At 43.1% G+C, this 20,735-nt stretch overlaps 1 protein-coding gene across 9 annotated transcripts in view; it reads left to right on the forward strand.

The window, feature by feature from the left end:
• Window positions 1-114: 114 nt before the first annotated feature.
• lhfpl2a (LHFPL tetraspan subfamily member 2a) overlaps window positions 115-20,735 on the forward strand; it is a 42,466-nt gene continuing 21,845 nt past the window's right edge. The window contains exons 1-4 of one of the 9 annotated variants that reach the window (XM_054757161.1): window positions 115-1,813; window positions 2,840-4,223; window positions 18,834-19,052; window positions 20,186-20,252. The gene's annotated coding sequence lies outside the window, so the exon portion shown is untranslated. The remainder of the gene's footprint in view (window positions 1,814-2,839; window positions 4,224-18,833; window positions 19,053-20,185; window positions 20,253-20,735) is intronic. The other 8 variants (XM_054757162.1, XM_054757157.1, XM_054757159.1 and 5 more) reach the window with 8 other exon arrangements.

Below are 20,735 nucleotides of genomic sequence, written 5' to 3' on the forward strand. Positions count from 1 at the left end.
TTTCAAATATGTATATGAAATATAATTAAATATAATATTTACATATACTAAAAAATATAAAAAATATCTCCTTCAAATAATTGTATGAAATGAGTATCATTAAATATATGATGTTTTTTTTATATATACTGTATGATACAAAAAAGTTTATATGAAATAAATGTCATTAAATATGTGATGCTTCAAAAATAGTACAAAAAATATTAAAAATAAATATCTCCTTAAAATGTATCCATGAAATATATATGGTACTAAAGAAAATACGACAGAAAATAGTAAAAAAAATAAATATCTCCTTCAAATATTTATATATGATAATAAAAAATACTACAAAAACATAGTAAAAATAAGTATAATAAATATACATGATAATTTTCAAAAATTAGCTTATTGTTTGTACTTTTATGGTCCATGGTCTCACATGTTCTTTCCAGAAGGTGACCAAAAAAGCCCCAACCTGAAGCAAGCAAGCTCACAGTAAACATGCAGGAAGACTTTATTGTCCTGCTTGTAAATGGGTTAGCGCCTTTACTGTGACCATCAAGCGAGGAATTTGTGCGTGCACGTCTGGCATCTGGCATGTTGCTCACCCACCGCTCATCTGGATCATTTGGAATCCGAGCAGGAGCGAGCAGCTCATTTCCTTCATACCTAGATGCGCTTTGACCCCTGACCCCTGGCCCCTAGCGTTTGACCTCCCGCCAGAAGCAGGCTCGCCGTGAGCGGGGGCGCGGCTCCCTCCTATTGCGGACCGGCGACCTCTGACCTGCCGTGTCGAGGGAGTTGCAGGAGAGCGAGGCGGATGACAATCAACGCTTACCAGGAAGGAAACCTACGTGAGCATGCTAATCAATACACACCTTCATTGATTCATTAATCCAGGGGTGTCCAAACATTGTGACACTTGTGACATTTTGTAGATATGCTAAGTAGCTATATATACAGCATATAGATATCCAGTACATATATATGTAGCTTTTAGTATGTTAGCTTTTTTGTTATTTTCAAAGTTACAAACCTAGATAGACATTGTTTTCATGTTCAGCGTTAACAGCAAGCATGTTAGCATTACTAGCATGTTAAAATTAACATACTGTATTCAGTTTTTATTGCTATTTTCAAAAGCATAATCTTACATAGACAGTAGTTTTGTGTTAGGTGTTATCATGCTAACAGTTTGCATGTTAGCATTGCAAGTATGCTAACATTGGCATGTTAGCATTTTAGCCATTTCTTTCAGGTATTATCTTACACTGACACTTAGCATTGTCATGCTAGGTGTTAGCATGCTAACTATAGCGTTTCAGTCCGGCCTCAGCTCGTCAGGGTTGGGGTGCGGGATTCGACAGCGAGTGCAGCATTGCATATATATTTCATCTCAGCTTTGTCCCTTTATTCCCATCATATTTTGACACAACTTTATTTGTTGTTTTGTTTGTTTTTCATTTTAAAAAACGTCTTTCTTTCATTTAAAAAACAGCTGTGGGCTGCAAATGGCCCCCGGGCCACGCTTTGGACACCCCTGTTTGAGCGCATCCGAAGCGAGGCAACCTCACACGGTGACGACACGCTTCTCTGCTCATACTCCACGGCCTCACCCTCCGCCCTCTCCCGCCTTTGTTGTTTCAGCTGTGATCAAGCTATGTGGCACATCAGAAGGGGGGGTGTTTGTGTGTGTTTGTTGGGCGGGGCCCTGAAAGACAGTGTGAAGAGCCTCCCTCCGTAGATTGACTGAAGCAGGACAGAGGAGGCAAGATGTGACAAACATGAAGACGACCACACGCAATGAAGCCATCACTACTACTTACAGTAGGTACGCGTATAAGTAAATACACTTCAAGTGTATAATACAAGTATAGTACTTTGGTTTTCATTATTAATTGGTTTGAAAAGGTTCAATGAAACCTGAAACGTGGGAAACATCCATTGTTGTCTTCAGTCACATTGACATAAGCCCCCAAATAGCTGTCCTTGGCTATGCCTGCTGGTAACTAACAGCTCGTAACCCAAATTTGACTTCATTTTGCAGTTCAAAGCAAAAAATCAGCCGAGTGACGGCTCGCATCTGAAAAACACTCGCATGCCAAGGTACCGCTGCATAATAAAAATAAATACCGGCAGTGCTCCAGTAACTTCTCACGTCTCTATGGCAGTCGCCTCACGGCGACAGTAGATACAAATAACTTTGGTTTTGTTGCCAGAGCCGTCTGCCAGGCCTTGGAAGCTAAACTTAACCATTAAAATACCCTTTTCGTTCTCCATTTCTCCTCAATATTTGTTCCCGCTTGTGGCTCCACAACCATTGCTGCATGGGCCGAGGGTCAAAGAGCGTAAACAAAAAAAAAGGACATTTCCATTTGAAAGTAATAGTTTTAAGCAGCAATTGAAGCTATGAAGGTTCCCCAACACAGTACGACCTCAGGGTTGATGTGCATGTGTGTGTGTGTATCGACTTGGGAATGTGAGCTATCTCGCAGACGCTATCAGCTGTTAGCCTCCCGATAAAGGTTAAGGCCACGATTTAGAGGGAATGCGACACGCGGGCTGTCTGGGTGTGCACATAATACTGTGTTAAACCACGCCTTTACACAGCCGCCAGACAACAAAGATGACTAATATCGCTTTCAGCTGCTTTTGAGACATTCAAGACATCTTTCTGGGTAGCTAAAAAAAAAAAAAACTAAACCACATTTTCCCAATACAGTCAACTGACTTTGAATGAGGCAACTGTTCACCCTGTTAGGAACCTTTCATGGTCACAATCTAATTATCTAACACTAAAGATGCACAGCCACAAACTGCCTCTGCTGTATTCTTTATAGTCTCCAAACTCTTTCAGCCCGCGGGTCCACTTTCTGTACAAAATGACTCCCCATGGGTGCAAGCCTGGCGTTTGAAGACGAAATAACGGCGCGGGGTGATTCGTGTTTTGGTATCGACGATGTCTTTGATGCTGTTGTGTCAACTTCTGGACAGTTTCCTTTTGAACTTTCATCCAAAATGATGGAACTTCGAACTTCTCCCAGCATGCCAGGAAGTGACGGGACCATATCGTAAGTAGCTGCCATCGGAATTGTTGGAACAATGATGTCTTTGATGCTGTTGTGGAAAGTTGTGGACAGTGTCCTTATTAACTTTAATCCAAACATTGAACTTTGATGAAACCGTGTTTAAGTGTCATTTTGCTTTCTGTCTCCCCATTCCCCACTCCCCATCGGCCTAGGAGGTTGTTTTAAAGGTTTTATCTTCATAAACGCACTGGATAACTTTGACCCCGAGGTGACTTTTGAGCTGGGGTGTCCAAACGTTTCCCACCGAGGGCCGGATACAGAAAATGAAAGGATGCGGGGGGCACTTTGATATTTAAATATATATTTTTATTGTATAAAAAGGCAAAAAAAAAAAAAAACACTTGTGCATATTTAAACCAAAGCTATGTGTTATTAGTACATGTTTAATTATTGGTATCACCATGTCAGATTTTTTTTTTTACATTGTGCCTTTTTGCTCTAGTTTCCCCAGTTTTGCCTTTTTCTTGTGTGTGTTTGTTTCTACAACATGCTGTGGGTCGCAAATAGCCCCCACGCCACACTTTGGACACCCTTGCTTAAGCGTGAAATGAATGGCTTGTGAATTATTATTATTATTATTATCATTTGGTAAACGGAGTCATATTATTTCCTAAATGGAGGTACATTTACATTTAATTACTACTTACTTATTTACAGGAAAATAATTAAGAAATTAGGCTGCTACCTCCCAACTTTGTGTAGCTATACTCTATTAAGTGCATTTATTTTGACTAGAATAATAGAAATATCAACATTAAAGGTGAACTTATTGGACGACACAACACGGATAGCATGGCATTCAATAATAATAACAAACATGGCCGCCGGTGTCTGATTGGCAGAAGCCTGCTTCTGATTCGTTCCTTCCTGTAGCCGGTCTCTGATTGGCTCCCTTGGAGGAACGAGGCACTGCGAGTGGCCACGCCCATCCAGTAGCGGTCGGTCCTGGACTGGCTTGGAGGAGGTTGGCGGTGGCCATTCATTCTTCTGCGGTCCGCCGGAGGACGTGGAACACACACACAAAAAAGATTAGGATCCGGAGGAGGAAAAAGTTCCTAAAAAAGGAGGACAAAAATCCAGCGACAAGTCGAGAAGAAAGTCATTCATCTTGACGGAGACATCAAGCGTCCTTCCTTACTATCCATTCTCCAAGTAAGTTCATTTAAAATCGTACTATCTACAAAGCTGAGTTTCCGTGTATAAACGAGTGAACATCTGCTTACGTTTCCCACACATCTACTTTTCCTACGTTTCCGAATTTTCTACTTCCATACTTTGAGCGGATACTCGTGGTAATAAAAAGCCGAGCAGTTTGGCTGTTTTTTTGTCTTCAAGGTTCGTCGGATGTGGCGTCCATCCATCTGCTTTTTTTCCCCCAACACCGCTTTTGTAACACTTGAAAATGAAAGCAACATTTTCTTTTCTTTACAATTACCATGAGAGTGAATTCAAGACGAAAGTAAATTCTAGGCGAACGGTTGAGAACAATTTTTTGTGGCGTTTTTCGCAGTTTATGATGGGAAAAACGAGAACTCGTAGTAAATTGCACACACAAAATGCTCGTTTTCTTACGCTTTTTCAACAGTTAATCGTCTAAATATGTAAAGAATAGTTTTGGTGACAGATTATAGTGTATTCCGTAAAAACAAATTGGTGTTGCACCTACAATTTGCCACACTTCCGCACAGCAATACGTTACGTGTGTACAGTTTTTTTGTAAAAACAAAATAGACACATTTTCCTTGGAAAGTACTAATTGTTATTTATGCTGCTTTTTGCGGACAAAGGTTTTTTATTTTTATTTTGGATAGTACAGATTTTGTAGACATAAGTGCTAACAAAGGTTAGATGCTAATGTTACCTGTTTGTCACTGGAAACGCGATCGGTCCTGCGCATGCGCGAGACCAACGTCACTCCCTCCTTACGCAATTTTTTTTGCAGCGCTTCAGAGACGTCACGTGCTGTGGTCGTTATTATTTGAACATAAATGGTCAATAACCATACCACCCATACTAATATATTGGGGGACAATTTTATTAGTGACTCATATTAACCTGGGGGATTGCAGTGACAGTTTGGTGTTGGCTAGCGTAGCCACTGTACCTAGCATGGGGCAATAGAGAAACAATTGTAATGTCTATTTTCTAATGTAAAAATAAAAAAAAGCCTGTCAATAACATTATAATGTCCTTTAACGAGGAAAAAGTGTCAAAACAATACATTTGAAATGACCGTCATCTTATAATAGTATGCTGTAAATGCACCCCAATGGTTCTTTTGTAGCTGCAAATGGACACTGTTTTTATGTCATCTCTGCACAAAAGCGCCATAAAAAGTGCCATTAACCCCTCCGGTTACTTTCCTGGTGTTGATTTGTTGCCAGGGTCAGTGAACAAAAGTCTTAAGAGGTCGCTGGTCTTTTGTAACTTCAGGAGAAAGCCTAAAAGTGGCCTCGGTGTCGGGTTTCGAGAACCACCTGCAAGCACTACTGTTTTCCTCATGGTGCTGGCATGCTAACTGATAGCATGGTAGCATTTTGGCAAATTTACTCATGTAGTGTCCTTACTCATGTAGGCACACTACAGTACTGCCTTGACGCTTTTGGCACTTTGTGCTATCTTGCTAGGTCTTAGCATGCTAACCGTTAGGATTTTTGCTATTTTACTAATGTCTAATTGGAAATTCATACATGGCATGTTTTAGGGACACTGTGCAACTGCCTTGGACCTAGTCGTACTAAGTTATCTTTCTAGGTGCTAGCATGCTTATCCATGTCTAGATGCAAATACATACATGTCACAATGTAGGGACATTATAGAACTGCCTTAGCACTTTCGGTACTTAGTGCTAGCATGCTAACAGTTAGCATTTTAGCATTTTTGCTATTTTATTTGATGTCAGCGCAAAAATGTACATAACACGACGTAGGGACACTAGAGAAATGCCTTGGCTAACTGTTAGCATGTTAAAATATTAACTATTTTACTCATATGAAAATGCTAATGTATACATGGCATGACATAGGAGCAGCTAGCAAACACCGGACCAGAGGTTCACAACACAAGACATGGCCATCAAAATTTCCATGGGAATCTTTTGAAATTGTTGCTAAAATGTTGTCCCCTGGCATATTGTTGACACTTTGTAAGCAGCTGCGATGTTGCCACGGTGCGGTCTAGCTCGCCGCTGTGTGTTCTGTAATTAGCTCGTGTGTGTGTTTGGCGTCATGTAATGTTAAATAAAGCAATGCACGTTGCACATGTGATGACGCTTGGGTCGTGGCGATCGCTCCGAAGGGCTTGCGGTTTGGCGTACCTCAAGGCTCCGTGCTAAGCCCCTTTTGTAGAAAAGAAACGGAACCCAGGGTTTCATTCATCCTGACAGTGCACAAGGCTGCTCTCCTCCTTTTGGGCCACAAAAAAGTAAACTCACTCCCTCCCCTGCTCTCCATTTCTTGGCAGACGGATGACACAGATGCTTCAGGAAAGCTGTTTAAGGTTCTTTTTTTCCCCAAACGTGTGATGCTGTAACTGCGCTGCACTTTCAAAGCACGGAAAAATCTGACCTCCCAAAAATTAGAACCTAGAGTGCAGTATGTTAGAAAACTGCTGCACGCGGACCACATGGAGTGCCTTTCATGCTCCTCGGAAGGCCTCACTTTTGGTCTTGAATCATAAACCCACTAATCCTGCTTGTGATGTATGGGAGTGGCGAGTATACTGTACTATATGTCTGGACAAACTGCATTAGCTGCACCTGAGAGGGGGAGGAGCCACCTGCTGCGGCACAGCCAGGTGCACTGTATTCAGGCACACGCTCCGAGCGCCACACGGAGGTCTCTGGCAAACCTTTTGCACTTTCCAAACGCCACGGCGCTGGTGTTTCAGGTGGCTGATGAGTTTTTTTGTGTGGAGCATTTCCTTGGAAAGTGAATGTTTGCTTACAAGTGAGCTCAGGGGACGTTACGACAGGCCGAGGAGAAAAAAGGAGTGCTCGATTTGCTCACCCGCACAGTATGGGTAATCTCGCCTTGATGTTGTCAAATTTATGGGTGTGACGTCATAGGTCCCTCATATTGGCCCGATAATTATCGTGCACCCCTACGCTGTAAAAGTGCACTTTGCCGCTCATTTACATAAAAACTTTTGGTTTTGTATTTTTATTGTCATTTTGGTCACCATTTTCCAGAAAGGACCTTCTTTGGGTATTGATTGGCAGTAAAGCCCTTTATTCCCATGATACCTTCATTTTATTCTCATAACAAATTTTTTCCGCTACCTAATTTTCCCCAAATAAAAAAAGGTATTGTGTCTTCATTATTTCAAGTTTCTTATTTTCCCTCAGAATATTACATTAGTCTTGTAAAAAATGACTCTTGTTAGATTGTAATTTTTCCCTTAATATTTTGACTTTATTCAGTAAAATTACTGCTGTTTTTTTTTATATCTGCTGTTTTGTTTTAAATTTCCCAACTATTTCAACTTTCTTCTTGTACGTTTTCCTTTTGTAATTACAGCTTTTATTCCCATCAAGCCATTTTTAGGTGTCCAAAACAGATGGTTTTTTAGGAATGGAATATGTTCCCTCTTGTTGAAAGAGATGGCTTGGCGTTTGCTAAATGAGTGTTTTGTTGAATGGATGCTCGCTCAGTCTTTACGTGGGGGCTGGTTTGCGTCATCAATCAGTGTTTCTGACTCGAGCTGCCAAAGAGCAAACAAAATCACCGCGTTTGTGTGAAGTGTGCCAAAGTCCAGTAGTGTCTTTCCGTCCACTTGCGTGCAGCTGATTCTAGTCTGCAAATAGCTTTTAGTTTGTATGACCCCCCCAGGCCCCCACCCTTCCCCCACCCTTCCCTCCAGGGTACAGGGTTAGGGCAGTCATGCACTCTGATTCGATTAGGCAGCCCCTCTCTCCTCTGCCTTCCCCTCATGCCCCCCGCAGATGAGCCTCTCCTGGGGGGCACCTCCAGCAGCTCCCCAGCCCTGGAGCTTGCTCGCTCACCGGGGGCTGAGCAGGGTGGGGTCCAGGCCAAAACAAAGCCCTTGCCGCACACTCCCCTTTGAAAGCAGAAGAAGTGAATGACTTGTGGAGGAGGGAGAGGGGGCGGGGGCAGGGCGCTTCTAGATCCTTTTGTGGGGGAGCTTGGGGGTCTGGGGGCGGCGGTTCACGACTCTTGGGGGGGTGCGCTGCAGACGGGACGGTTTTGTTACCTCCACCTGGCGCTGCTTTTTACATGTCGGACATGGATGAAAGAGGGAGCTTGCGGTGTGCGGCCGCATGCGGATGGCGGCGGCATCATGTGATCACAGCAGATCGTGTCATGGAAAAGCCTTTGAGCTGCGCGCTGCAGCTGGAACTCCAAATGTGCTTACTTCTCAGTTTATTTTAGACGAGAGAGACACAGCGTATGAAAGGAAAGGCTCATGAAACGTCTGCTAGCATTTATGCTCCTTACGGGTCGAGATTTCTAACCGTCCGCAACTACGCTACTTAAATGGGGCAACATGGGGTCAGGGGTCATGGCAGAATCGGGCAGCCCCAGATCACAATACAGTCCTTCCTCGTTTATGGTGGTTAATTGGTTCCAGACCTGACGGCGATAAGTAGGATTCAGTATTAATAAACGGAATATTTTTGTAGTTAGAGCATCGAAAACCTGTTTATGACTTTCTAAAAACGGGTGTGAACATTATTAGAGCCCCTTAGGCATGAAGTAACACCCCTATAGTCACCATCACACTCCTATTAGTCTTTGTTTACATCACGTTGCACAGGCGACAGGGTCGCTGCAGGGACATAACAGACATTTGCCGCTAGCACAACAAGCCACCAAGCTAACTAGTGAGCCTCTCCAATTTATTTAGATATTCTAAACTTAAAGGAAAAGTGCACTTTTTTTGGAATTTCATACACGATCCTCATGTGAGACATGAACACACATCTTTCTCTTTTGTGTGCCTTCTAAAGATATAAAAACAGGTAAAAAGAGGCAGCTAATGAATGCATGTAATGGGACACACCTATGAAAACACCTCCAAAAAGCTCCAACCAGGTTTTCTATCCATGCTGTGAGCGTGTAGTAACAGCTACGTTCATGATAACATGGAATACTTGGAGTATTTTGGGAACTTCCTTCCTGGGTGCATTGATTTCACATAGCAACATAGAAAGGAACGCTACCCCTAGCATCAAAAACAAAAACACAGCTCCAATATGTAGCGTTACCTTTGGCTAGTGTGTGGTGAAGCTAGTGGCTAACCGGCTAGAGGCTAGCCACTGTGGTGTGGCGAGGTGTCACTACGCCAGTAAAGTAGTTCTCGGGCGTAACAATGTTAACAACAATAACAATAATAATATCAACAATGTGCTTCATATGCAGCTCACAGAAGCCTTTATATGTGCATTCTTAACTGCTTAACTCTTTTTAGCTGAGTTTACATCTTTAGAACGCACAGACTTCATGGAGTTGTTCACCCGTTCGTCCCCCAAAGGAGCACAAATCCGAACAAAGTCGACTCGACTCTTTTCAAGGCGTTTGCCTGCTTAATTTGCTGTAATGCCCACCGGGCCGCTGGCTAATTGTCTGCACAGCTGTGACTTGATTTGCAGCATGACGACTCTCCGGTTGAGGGTGACGGTGCTGCTAGACGGGACTGGGGGTAACGTTACAGCGCCCGTGGGACTCCACACGCGTAGCCAACATAAAATAGTATCGCGTTAGCCCTCAGGGCTGCCGGGGGACTTCCTTTTTACACAGCGTGGACCTGTTGTGACTCGAAACAAGATGTCTTCCCAAAACTTGTTGACTGACTTTGACAGGAAGTGGCGGGGCGACTTTTTCCAGGTTATTTCCTTCCATCCTCGGTAGCTAATTCCAATTTTTTGGCCGTGAGGGGTAGATAGAACAGTTTGTCGAAGAATAAATAACGTCTTGACTACAGAACATCGCACTTGGGCTGCAACTGACGATCATTTTCTCTGAAGCTTGTTGTTTCCATTCGTTGAGTAATCGGTTATGCCGGGGGTGTCCAAACCTTTTCCAGCGGGGCCACATAGTGAAAAATGAAAGGACGCACTTTGATATTTAGTAAAGATATGCTAAGAAGTTAAATACGACTGCATTTCAGCGTTGTCATGTAGGTGAAAAAAGACTATTATTAAAATCAACTTCACTCTTTTTGTTTTTATTTTCCAAATATTTCATCTTTCTTCATAAATAATCTTCTCATAACATTTGGACTTTATTCCCATAATATCACAACCTTTTCCCCAACCAAATTTTCCAAAAATTACTACTTTGTTTTGTCTCCTAATATTACAACTTCCAAAAATGTATTTCCCCCGTAGGCAACTAAAAGGACTCAACCAAAATAGCTTACGAGTGTATTCTTGTAAAAATTGTGACTTTTGTTCTCGTTTTTTCTCTTAAAGTATGACTTTATTTTCATGAAATCACAGCCGCATATCTTCTGTTTTTCTCAACTTTCTTCTTGTCAGTTTTCTTCTCGTAGTTATGACTTCATTCCCAGAATATTTGGACTTTATTCTTGTAGCATAACAACTTTTTCTGCAACCTAATTGTCCAAAAATGACAACTTTATTTGTTGTTTTCAGAACGTAACGACTTTTTAAAAAGGTGCTATTTTTCCCTAATAATATTCCATCCTTTTCTCGTTCCATTGCAACTTTTTTGAATTAATATTTTCATTTCATTCTTGTAAAAAATGACTGCTGATGTTGGCCTTTTTTGTTGGTTTTTGTTGTTTTATTGTTAAATTGTATTTTTATAATGTGCTGCGGTCTGACAAAAACAAGTAGCTGGGGGCCGCAAATGGCCCCCGGGCTGCATGTTGGACATCCCTGGGCGGGGTCCACACCTCCCCGGGGAGGCGTCAGGGAGGCATCTTGACCAGCGAGAAGCGTGGACTCGGACTCGGACTCGGAGGTGCTGATTCTCTTTTTTTGTGATCATCTACACGGAAACTGTTGTTTTTTAGTCACTTCACGACTTTTCCGGAAACTCTTAAACAGCATTTTTTGTTGTTGTTGTATCGTCTCATTAGCATGATTTCCGAGTGTGACTTTTCCGAAAATGATTTTGTCCAGGCTCGCGATAGGCCAAAGAGGCTGTGGTAGCGCCACCTGTTGCCAGCCTGCCAACGGGTTTGTAACGTACTGGAGCAGGATTCACGCCATTCCGTTGTCTCATGGTGACGTCTGCATGCTAGAAGCAAGCTGCAGTGAAGTGTTACATTTACAGTATGGTTAGCGGAGAAGCCGTACGTGAAAACCAGCCTGAGAAGGACTCAAAGGCGAATGCGAGGCTTTTAGTTTGACAAGTAACAGCAGCGCTGCTGGGTCAGACATCTGCAATCCATCTCCTGGGGGCAGGCGTCTGCAAAAGAGGCACCCCCCTCCAAACACACTCCCCTCTGCTTCCTGCTCTCGTCGCCCCAGAGATCATTTACCCCGACGGCCGCTTCTGACCTCCATCCGTCCCTCTGAGTCATCATCAGTCCCACTCTGACGTGAGGTTGCTTTCAAACACCAAGTCGACACGTGTAATAATATTTATTTACGTCTCTACCGAGACTCCTTCCAGTTGGGTTTATGTTTGGCTTACCGTCAGCCATCTGTCTCCCGATGGCGTTCCTGTTCCTGTTCCTGATCCTGATCCACGGGCGTGCCGTGACTGGACAAATAAGGGTCTGCAGGCCATTCATTGTTTCCATAACACGCATAAAATGACAATATGGGTTTTCAAAATATGAGACACTGGTCTGCCAGCACATCCTGAAACCCTGACATGTCATGTCATCAAGGTTATGTCGCTAACTTGCGTCGCTAACTTTTGTGGCAAGTTCACGTCGATGAATGCAATGGGACGTCGTCAAGTGAGTACAGTGGAACGTTCTGTTCATTTACACCAACATTGTTCCTCAGCTTGTGTATCTTTTCTAGTTAGCGTGCCATTCAGCGCATGTATTTTCATCACAAAACGTCCTTAGCGTCCAACAAAGAAGCTAGCTTGCTAACAAAGTGGCAACCGGAAGCGGAAGTCGGCTATGGAGCCCATCTACGATTTCATCAGACTGAACATTTAAGGTTCCTTTTACCTTCACAGAAGACCTGATTCTTGACAGACACCACCTTCCTGTTTTGACATGACTTATTTCTAGAGCTCAATTCAGTTCAATCGTGTTTTTCACCCTCTTTATCAAAAGGCTGCCACTTGAAGCATTCTTTGGCTCCATTTTTGGTTATTGAGGTGAGAAACACAATTGAATTGAAGAAATAAGTCATGGCAAAACAGGAAGGTGGTGTCCGTGTGGTGTCTCCCTGCCACATGCTGTCTTTGGGAACGCTCACATCAACAATCACGTCTTCAATGAAGGTAAAAGTAACCTTAAATGTTAATTTAACCCTTTCATTCATCATTTATATGCATTTGCATTGGATAGGTAGGTAGATAGATAGATAGATAGATAATACATAATAAGAATTATTCACAATAAGGTCCAGTCCTGTGTGTGTCTTTATGGCTCCCCTGCTGTTGTGTTGAAAAGCCGCATGGCAGGGGGGAGGAATGAATCTTCCGGTTGAGCAGGACAGTGGTAGTAATCGGCCACTGTTGGAAGATGATGCTGGTTGTCCATGATGGAAAGGAGCCTCTTCAGGGTCTATTGGAATTATTATATTTTTGTTTTAAACGCGCCATGCAGGCGAGATTATTACTGTATTTATTTTCATAAACTTACATCTGCATTTCTTTTGTTGTGTTTTTTCCAACTTTCTTCTTATCAATTTTCTTCTCGTAGTTATGACTTTATTCCCATAATATTTGGACTTTATTCTTGTAACAGTGCAACTTTTTCTGATCAGCTCCAAAGAGGCGAAATGACCCGGTACTGTGCAGGTGAGCAAAAGAAGCGCTCCAGCCTGTCTGGCTCACTTGGAAATGAGGGTGAAAAAACACTGTGGAGCACACAAAACATCCTGATCAGCCACCTGAAACGCACTTTTGAAAAGTGCACAAGATTTACCAGAAACCTCCGTGGCGTCACACCGGCTGCCCGGAGCATGTGCCCGACTACAGCGCACCCTGCTGGGCCGCGCCAGGTGGCTCCTCCCACTCTAGATAGTAGTGATGTGGTGATATTTCAGCAGCTACACTTGGTCACATCCAGTCCTTCGTACCTCCAGGTGGGCACAAAGTACACTTAAAGCTAAGTAACAAAACTAGATATAACAAAAGTGAAGCAGAATGTTATCAGTGCCGCTATTGGTTTGAAAAAACGATATCGTGCATCTCTAACTGATATGCATTTGGAATTGATTAGTGCGTGTCAAACTGTAATGGTAAAACTATAAAAACGTGCTTTGTGTTAATCATAAAATATGGGAAAAATGGATCCAGTTAGCGTCTGTTTCGATGAGACACAAGGTCGCGCTGGACCTGGGAATTAGCGCCGCCGTAGCTTGTTGATGTCATCAAAGCTTTTTTTGTAAGCATACATTGTAGCTCGCGGGGCTAAAATCCCGATCAATTGAACCTCCAACCTCGATTTTGGTTAATGTACGACGATGCCCACACTCAGCTGTTTATTCTGTAAAATATTTGTATCATTTGAAAACACTACTTTTTGGTCGACCTTGTCCCCTCGGAAGGCTTCCATTGAGCAAGCTGCTGGCTTTGTGCTGTCGAAATAACCAACACGGCAGTTTCATGTCAACTAGAAGCTCTGAATGTCGGTTTTGGTTGTTTTTTGCTTGCAAAGTTTTCATGGGAGGAGCAGCGAAGGTTAGCGTACACGGTCGTCAAGCTTCGTACTTCCGATTTCCTTTTTTCCAAACGCAGGTGGATGACATGATAGCGAAGCTAACACTGTCGCCATCTGGTGGAAATGAGGCAATTGCCAACAGCTGTGATGAGAGCGGAGCGAGCCAATCAACTGAAATTGATTAGGGTTAGCGTCCAATGTGTTCGCCAGCCACTAGGGGGTGTCATTATTGCATAGTTGCATGTTTCCTTTGTGATCGCGAGCGTCAGTTCATGTCTCCTTGAACGCATCGCTCAGCGTTCGTGTACAATTCCCGGGAGAGCTGTAATTTCTAGCGAGTGTCTGCTCGGAAGTGCGACGCTAAACCGGCCGACGGGTTCTTTTTATGAGAACCATGTGAGACATTGGGATTGAACACTTCCACGGCGAGCAAGAAAATCTTGCCGCTACCCGCAAGAGTCAATCAAGGGAGGAATAACTCACTTCGGACCGCTTTGTCTTGGTCTCGCAGAAAAGATGACGTCTTTTTTTTCTCTCAGATCGGTGCTGATTCCTAATTAGGATTGTTCGGCCTTGGCAGAGGTCATCATTCTTTTGCTATTATGTGTTTCCTCTCCCTTTCTTCATCCGGCGCGCTTTCAATGATAAATCAACTCTTTGGAGCCATCTGTTGCGCTAACAGACCTCATGGCGGCAAGATGATGTCATGTTTGCGTGCACGCATGCATGTATGCAAGTGCACACGCACGGGAGGAAATTGGATAGTGTGAGAACAATCATTGCATTAGTCGTAGAGTGTATAATCGGCATGAGCCTGAGGGAGTAAAAGGCACCTTTTGAAAGAGGTGCTGCTGCTGTGTTAAGTGTTTTTGTGTGTGGGGGGCAGAGCTGGAAATGGCTGTCAAAGGGAAGTAAGCGCTAATGAAGGCGATTAGCGGTGTGATGTCATAGACTTTGTGTGGAGGAAACATCACATTTTAAATCACATTTTTTTTGCTGGAGAAAAACAACAGGATCAAACTTACAGCTTAGCTTTAGTTTAAGATGTGTAGGGAAGCCTGCTTTTTTAAAATATACAGTCGTCCTACACTTCTATTAGCCAATTTAGTAGACATAATAAGAGAAAATAAGACATAGACAACCTGTTTACCACCTTCTAAATACACCTTTTAACATTATTAGAGCCCTCTAGACATGAAATAACACCCCTATAGTCACCTTTACATTTCTATTACCCAATATAGTAGACATAATAAGAGAAAATAAGACATAGAAAACCTGTTTAGCACCTTATAAATACACGTTTTAACATTATTAGAGCCCTCTAGACATGAAATAACACCCCTATAGTCACCTTTACATTTCTATTACCCAATATAGTAGACATAATAAGAGAAAATAAGACATAGAAAACCTGTTTAGCACCTTATAAATACACGTTTTAACATTATTAGAGCCCTCTAGACATGAAATAACACCCCTATAGTCACCTTTACATTTCTATTAGCCAATATAGTAGACATATTAAGAGAAAATAAGACATAGAAAACCTGTTTAGCACCTTATAAATATGTTTTTTTTTAACATTAGAGCCCCCTAGACATGAAATAACACCCATATAGTCACCTTTACATTTCGACTAGCCAATATAGTATAGTATAGACATAAAAAGAGAAAATAAGAAATAGAAAACCTGTTTACTGCCTTCTAAATACGGTTTTTAACATGATTAGAGCCCTGTAGACATGAAATAACACCCCTATAGTCACCTTTAAACTCCTGTTATTCATTGTTTATAACACATGGCCTCAAATTTATTTCTTCTAAACCTAAGAAGCCGAAAATGTACCACTTCCACACAGAATAGGAGAACATTTTTTCACCCTGTCATGTGGGATGTGCCATGGCTAACTTCATGACTTGATGCAGTGTTAAGCTAATGCCTCATCAATGTTTAGTGTCATTACTGGCGCCTGGTGACCAGAATACTGCATATGACTGGTATTTCCGTATGTTTGGCTAATAATAGACCATAGTCTACCACCAAAAAGCCACCATTTATCAATTTATTCACTTCTGAAAACCCCCGATATAGCGAGTGACGACTGCGTGTACAAAGATGTCCTCTGTGAAGCGGTGAGCGTGTACACGGGGGCAGCCTCATCTACAGCCAGGGACGGGTCAAAGGTCGCTCTCACGTCTGTGAGGAAGGAGGTCACCCCCCCCGCCAACGTCACTAAAAACAGCAATTTCAAAAGCGAGCGTCTTCTCTCAAAAGCGTAGCAAATAAGCGAGGGAGATGATAGATTTTTCTCAGACCCCAGGGACACGTTTTACTCACCGAGTTCATTTACAGGTCACGCCTCGCTTCTAGAACTCAGTTTGTCAGCGTGAGCTTTGAGCTCGCCTCGCTGACTGCGTAGTTTGGTGTGCTTTCATCAACTCTGTCCAATTTCTATCCCCTTTTGGGGGCATTTACATGTTAGCAAGTGCAGCCAATGCTGTATCAAGCTCGTGTTTATGGCGTGTTTTCATTGCATTTTTATTCCTCATTTGTCAAGGTTTTGTCTCCTACGTCTCCATCATGTGACCCAGTTTGTGTTGCTCTCCTTACTCCACCCCCCCATTTAACAGAAGTGCTAACTATAGGGTATTTGGTACGCCAGCTGGGGCTGCCTACACTCGTTATTCCTCCATTTTTTTCAGGGATTTTGTGAGAAACAGGCATTGAATGGCGAATGGGAAATTTATTCTCATAATAGTTTCATTTTTTCCTCTACCTAATTTTCCACAAATGACAACTTTTATTTTGCTTTGTTTGCTTCTCTTAATATTACAACTATTTTTTAAAAAAGTATTTTTTCTTTCATATTTCAACTTTATGCTCCTTTTCCCCCCTCACAGCATTACAACCATGTCCTTGCAAATTGTCTTTTTCTCGTTACATGACAACTTTTGTCTCTTTAATATTTTGACTTTATTCTGGTAAAATAACAGCTGTTTCTTCCATTACTGCTGCTGCTGTTTTTGTACATTTTCTTCTGGTAATTATGATGTTATTCCCATCATATTTTGACATGATTTTTTTCCACAACCTGATTTCCCCAAAAATACAACTTTATTCATTGCTTTGTTTGTCATAAAATTCTGACTTTTAAAAAGTGACATCTTTAACCTTTCAACTTAATGCTACTAAAATGACATGACTTTTTATATTGTCGAAAAAGTTATGACTTTTTCTCGTTAAGTGTCCAATTTTTTCTCTCTTAATGTTTTCACTTTTTTCATGTAAAATTACTGCAAATTGTTCCATTTTTGCTATTTTTCTTTAAATTTTACGAATCTTCTTTTTAAATAACCTTCATAAATGTTCTTTTTGTAATATTATGACTTGATTCCCATAATGTTCTAACTTTTCCTCAGCCTGATTTTCCCAAACATTTTGTTTTTTGTTGGGGTTTCTTTTTGTTGTTTTGTTGTTTTTGTTTGTTTCTCATAATATTGCAACTATTAAAAAAATATTTTTCTTTAATATTATGGCTTTCTTTTCTTTTTCTTTTTCAATTTTTTTCTGCTGCTGTTTTTTTATTTGGTTTTGTTGTTCAATCCTATTTTTAAAATGTGCCACGGGCCAATCAAAAAACTGCCGTGGGCTGCAAATGGCCCCCTGGGCTGCACTTTGGACACCCCTGCTTTAACAGGGAAAGAGCGCGTTGGAGTTTGCGTGTCCTTGCAGGGTTGCGATGCAGACAGGAAGTGTAAGTGTGGGTGGACTATTGTGTATTGTGCGTACAACCTTGTAACCAAAACGTTCCGTCACTCCATGAAATCTGGTTTGTTTGTGTTTTCGCTCACCTGTGGGTTCTGTGCTGCACCACCAGGATCCTAAAAGCGATGGCTCCAGATTGCCTTGTTGCGATGCTTAGCAGAGGCAGCGTGTCGCTAAGTGTTTACGAGTGAACCGGCCGGCTGCGCGCTTGCCGCGTTTAAGGACGCTAGCCCGAGGCCGGCGCTCCCGAGCTGCTGCTTTTATTGACAGAACTCTTGGATTTGACTTTTCCTTTCTGTTATCGGCAGTAATAGCTTGTTTTCTCTGCTGCGTTTCCTCATTTTGGAAACCTCAGGGTGGAGCCGGGCCACCTGTTTTGTCCTACTTCCTGTCCGACTTGACTTGTTTTTGGTGGTTTGAGCACTTAAAACAAACACACCAGAGTGAGATCCAGCTTTTAGGCCAACGTAGCTATTAAGCTTATTTTCCAACCATTCAAACTAGCAGCGCACCCCCAAAGCCCGACGATACCATAAAGAAAGTCTGAAAGGCTCTTTTGTGGTGGGCCTGGGCTGCAGCGAGCATACCTACAGACATCCCCCAGGCCCGCATAATAGCCTCCCCCAGCTGTGGAAGTGCTCAGCATCCAGCGTTTGCCTTTGCCAGGAGGTATTTGCCAGTTAAACGCGTCACTTGAAAGCATCCAAATATGAGCAGCACTTTTCTTGAAGAAAATCCTCTCAGCTGCAGCCATCGGCACACCGCCCTCCTCGCCAGGACTCATCTCCGGGTTTAGACTTCCGAGGAACGTCTGCAAAGTGGTATGAAAGGTCCCACGAGAGCTGGATAAACTCTATATGCCGTAACTCTGCACTGCCAGGTGCCATGAATCACATACACCATAACATGAAAGAGCGGGACAGGAGGACGCAAACGTTAGCAACGCTAGCTAGCTTAGCTACTGTACATGCACAACAGTGCTGTAACATCGTGCTAGGTTAGCCTGTTTGCTGAAGAAAAACAAAATGAAAACGTACACGTGCGTAGCTGACTTACGGATTGTTGGTACAGCTTTATTTTAAGATGCACAGTGAAGCCTGCTTGGATCTCAGAACTTCAAAAGCGAGCTCAACTCGCTTCATTTTGTCTTCTTATTGAATGTTCGTAGATGGCAATATAAATATTGACTGGTGACGTGTAGTCTTCCTCAGGCGCGGCCACTGTGACCCCTGCGCTTTATTGGCTGTTCTTCCTGGGCGTGGCCAACCCGACACATCATCAATCGGGATGATCTGACGCCTGGGCCTCTCTGCTCTAGAGAACATCCGGTGGTGCGGGACGGCTCTGTCGGGTCTATCGGGTCTGTCGAGCTTGCTTTTGAAGTTCTGGGGTCCTGACAGGCTTCACTACACATCTTAAAACATGTCAAGGTAAAACACTATTTGATATACACCCTCAAAAAACGTGTGTGAATATAAGAAACGGTACGTACATTTGAAAAGCAAGCGTTTGAGATGGCACGTGTTTCTCACGTATGGTTGTTGGACGTCATTAAAAAGTCACTTGTGCACAAAAGCGGAGCTTGAAAGATGTCACATAATGTCCTGATTGTTGTCAAGGGTGTGTGTGTAGTTCATGAGAGCAGCTCGTCCTCGTGATCCCGCCGAAGCCGCTGTGGGAATCGCGTGTTATTTCAAGCTTATTTGCTGCGAAACTGCCGTTTCCACTGATGCTTCATTTGATGACGCTGCCATGCGGTGTCTTTTATCCGTACGACAACAAACACAAATCACACGTTCACCGTGTTTGTGCTGCTTCTCTGGTCCGTTAGCAGGATCCACTCTCTTCAACTGGGAGTCAACCGAGTTGTGGTCCATCCATCCATCCATTTTCTATACCGCTTCTTCCTCATTAGGGTCGCGGGGGCATGCTGGAGCCTATCCCAGCTGACTTGGGGCGACAGGCGGGGTACACCCTGGACTGGTGTCCAGCCAATGGCAGGGCACATATAGACAAACACTCACATTCATACCTATGGACCATTTAGAGTCTCCAATGAAGCTAACATGCATGTTTTTGGAATGTGGGAGGAAACCGGAGTACCCGGAGAACCCACCCCACCCCCCCACACACGGGGAGAACATGCAAACTCCACACAGAAATGCCCAAGGGAGAATCCAACCCAGGTCTTCCTGATCTCCAGGCTGTTACTGTGTTGGCCAACATGCTAACCACTAGACCACCGTGCGGCCCGTTGTGGTTCATGTAAAGACTAAAAGGCCTGGGGGGAGGGGGGCATTAGTTAATTATCTACAGCCTGATGTGTGTCATTATTTGGATGGTGAAAGGCCGAGTGGCCTGCAAGAGGAAGACATTCAATGAGCTGGTTCATCATGTCACTTACCTGATGGACGAGGTTCTACACATGCATGTTTTTATTGTACTCTATTCTTGACTGTACTCTATTATTTATTGTACTCCATTGCACTCGTGACACGTGGCTAGTGACCGTCCTCGCACACGCAATGCTAACAATTCTGGCTTTGTTTCTGTTTCTCCGCAGGCAGCGACTCGTCCTCGCTTGGACTCGGCACAACGACAAGATCCATCTCGGCCTTTCCACGTGAGAGGTGGGTTGCATACGGCGGTGGTCCCCAACCTTTTTTGACCCACGGACCGGCTTGTGTTCCCACAAATCTCCCGTGGACCAGGGCGCGGGGAGGTTTGGGGTTCGTACATTATAGAGGGATAGTCCATCTTATCTCTGGAGTTTTTCCAGAGATATTATTAGATGATGACATGGCTGTTTGACGTGTGTGCTAAAAGGCAGCGCTAGCATGGATTAACTTGAGACAAATGTGCACATTAGCACTCAATAAGTCATCCAAACTTACCTTCATGCATTCCCACAAAGTATCAGCATTTACATCAAATATGAGGTACAAATACAGTAGTAGTCTATCTGTGCGGCATGAGATAAAGTTAGGACACCCACAATGTACATGCGTCAAGTGAGACGGATGTAACAGAGAGAATCCGGCCACTTTTCAAAATAAAACATCATGGAAATTATTTTTTCTTTGTGTGCGGCCCGGTCGCAAGTGACCCGGGGG

Source organism: Dunckerocampus dactyliophorus, chromosome 17, assembly GCF_027744805.1.
Source record: "Dunckerocampus dactyliophorus isolate RoL2022-P2 chromosome 17, RoL_Ddac_1.1, whole genome shotgun sequence".
Lineage (NCBI taxonomy): Eukaryota > Metazoa > Chordata > Actinopteri > Syngnathiformes > Syngnathidae > Dunckerocampus > Dunckerocampus dactyliophorus.